The sequence below is a fragment of the Benincasa hispida genome, chromosome 10 (genome assembly GCF_027475165.1).
Source record: "Benincasa hispida cultivar pf3 chromosome 10, pf3_genome.v1.1, whole genome shotgun sequence".
NCBI lineage: Eukaryota > Viridiplantae > Streptophyta > Magnoliopsida > Cucurbitales > Cucurbitaceae > Benincasa > Benincasa hispida.
Genome location: NC_143487.1, coordinates 43,484,066 through 43,486,490, shown reverse-complemented (window position 1 = coordinate 43,486,490; position 2,425 = coordinate 43,484,066). Strand labels below are relative to the sequence as shown.

At 39.7% G+C, this 2,425-nt stretch overlaps 1 pseudogene; it reads right to left on the bottom strand.

Annotated features, from left to right (window-relative positions):
- Positions 1-815: 815 nt before the first annotated feature.
- Positions 816-2,201, bottom strand: LOC150033386 (uncharacterized; annotated as a pseudogene).
- Between the last annotated feature and the right edge of the window lie 224 nt (positions 2,202-2,425).

Here is a 2,425-nt window from a genome sequence, read left to right as displayed (position 1 = left end):
GCTCTCAGAATCTCGCTACCTCCAGTTTTCTCGCTAGGAATTCACTCTGTCCACTCTCGCTTTGTCTAAATCTCGCTCCGTCCAAATCTCGCTCTCCTTGCTCTCAGAATCTCGCTCTCTCCAGCTTTCTCGCTAGGAATCTCGCTCTCTCCAGCTTTCTCGCTGGGAATCCCGCTCTCTCCACTCTCGCTCTCAAATTTTCTCTTCCGTCTCGCTCTCTCCAGCTTTCTCGCTACAATTCTCGCTCTCTCCGATTTTTCCTTCAATCTCGCTCTCTCTACTCTCGCCAGCCTCAATCTCGCTAACCTTGCTCGCTGGGGTTTCTCGCTCTCCAATTCTCTCTTCGATCGCGCAACTCTCTTCTCAGTATCTCGCTCTCTCCAGTTTTCTCGCTGCAATTCTCGCTCTCTCCAATTTTCTTTCAATCTGGCTCTCTCTACTCTCGCTTGCTCCAATTTTCTCTTTAATCTCGTTCCTTCTAGGAATCTCGTTCTCTCCACTCTCGCTTTCTCCAATTTTCTCTTCAATCTCGCTCTCTCCATCTTTCCCTCTCTCTCTCCAATTTTCTTTTATTTACTTATTTATTTATTTATTTATCATTCAATTAGAGTCTCGCTATCTCCACCTTCGTTCTTTCCAATTTTCTTTTATTTTTATTTATTTATTAATATTATTTATTTTTATTTTTATTTTTTAATTGTTTCTCTGCTTCCTAAATTAATGTTAGGGTATTTATATTTATCATCCAATAAATTTCATTATTTAATTTCCTGTAGTGTATGCGTACAAATCTGGGTTGTTACATTCTTCCCCCCTTAAAAACTTTCGTCCTCGAAAGTTTTTTGGTTCTTAAACAGATAAGGGTATTTGTCTTTCATCTCTTATTCTCGTTCCCATGTAGCTTCTTCCACTTGCTGATTTTTCCAAAGAACCTTCACTAAACTTATCTCCCGATTACGAAGCGACTTCTTCTCTCTTGCTAGGATGTAAACCGGAGTCTCCTCATATTCCAAGTTTTCACTTATTTGTAGAGGTTCATAATTTACTATGTGTGATGAGTCAAACACATATTTTCGAAGCATCGATACATGAAAGACATTATGTATTGTAGAAAGGGTGGGTGGTAATGCCAATCGGTAAGCTACTTGGCCAATACGTTCTAATATTTCAAATGGTCCAATGAAGTGAGGGCTAAGCTTGCCTTTTCGTCCGAAACGCATAATGCCCTTCATTGGTGCTACCTTTAGAAATATGTGATCTCCTACTTTGAATTCCAGCTCTTTTCGACGGTTATCAGCATAATTCTTATGTCTGCTTTGAGCTATTCGCGTTCTTTCCTGAATTAGTTTAATTGACTCTGATGTTTGCTGCACCAATTCAGGTCCTAGTAGTGTTCGCTACCCGATTTCATCCCAGTGTATAGGGGATCTGCATTTCTTTCCGTATAAGGCTTCGAAGGGAGCCATACCAATTGTCGCCTGATAACTATTATTATAAGCAAATTCTATAAGATGTATCTGCGAATCCCATGCTCCAATAAAATCCAAAGTACATGTCCTCAACATGTCTTCTAGGATTTGATTAACTCGTTCTGTTTGGCCATCAGTTTGTGGGTGGAAGGCTGTGCTAAAATTTAGCTGTGTGCCCATTACTTTTTGTAAACTTTTCCAGAACTTGGATACGAAATGAGGGTCTCGATCTGAAACAATTGATACTGGGATTTCATGTAACCAGATGACTTATTTTAGGTACATTTGAGCTAGTGCTTCCGTAGTGTGAGTAGTTTTGCATGGTAGGAAGTGGGCCGATTTGGTGAGTCGATCTACAATCACCCAAATCATGTTGTGGCCTTTAACAGTTCTCGGGAGTCCTGAGATGAAGTCCATAGAAATATGTTCCCATTTCCATTCTGAAATACTTAAAGGCTGAAGGAGTCCTTGTGGTCGTTGTCGTAGAGCTTTCACCTATTGACAAACCAAACATTTACTTACATAGTCAGCTATATCCTTTTTCTTGTTACACCACCAGTAATGTGCTTTCAAGTCTTGATACATTTTGGTACTCCCAGAATGTATTAAAAAGCATGATTCATGAGCTTTCTTCAGTAGTTCTTTCTTGATTTTTTCATCATCTAGTACACATAGACGCCCACAGTAAAGAAGTGCAGTCTGGGGCTGTAGAGAATTGACTGGTTTCTCCATTCTCTGATTGTCGTTGTTTGTTTAGGTATTTGTCTATTTGTTGTGCATCAATTATCCTTTGCCTTAATGTAGGTCTTGCAATTAACTGTGCTATTTGAGTTGTGAAGGTTTCTGGTATTAGTGAGATCTCAGCTCTTTCAAGATCATCTATTATGTGTTTGGAGATGGTACTTAGAGCTGCTGTATGTGCTGACTTTCTGCTAAGAGCATTAGCAACAATGTTA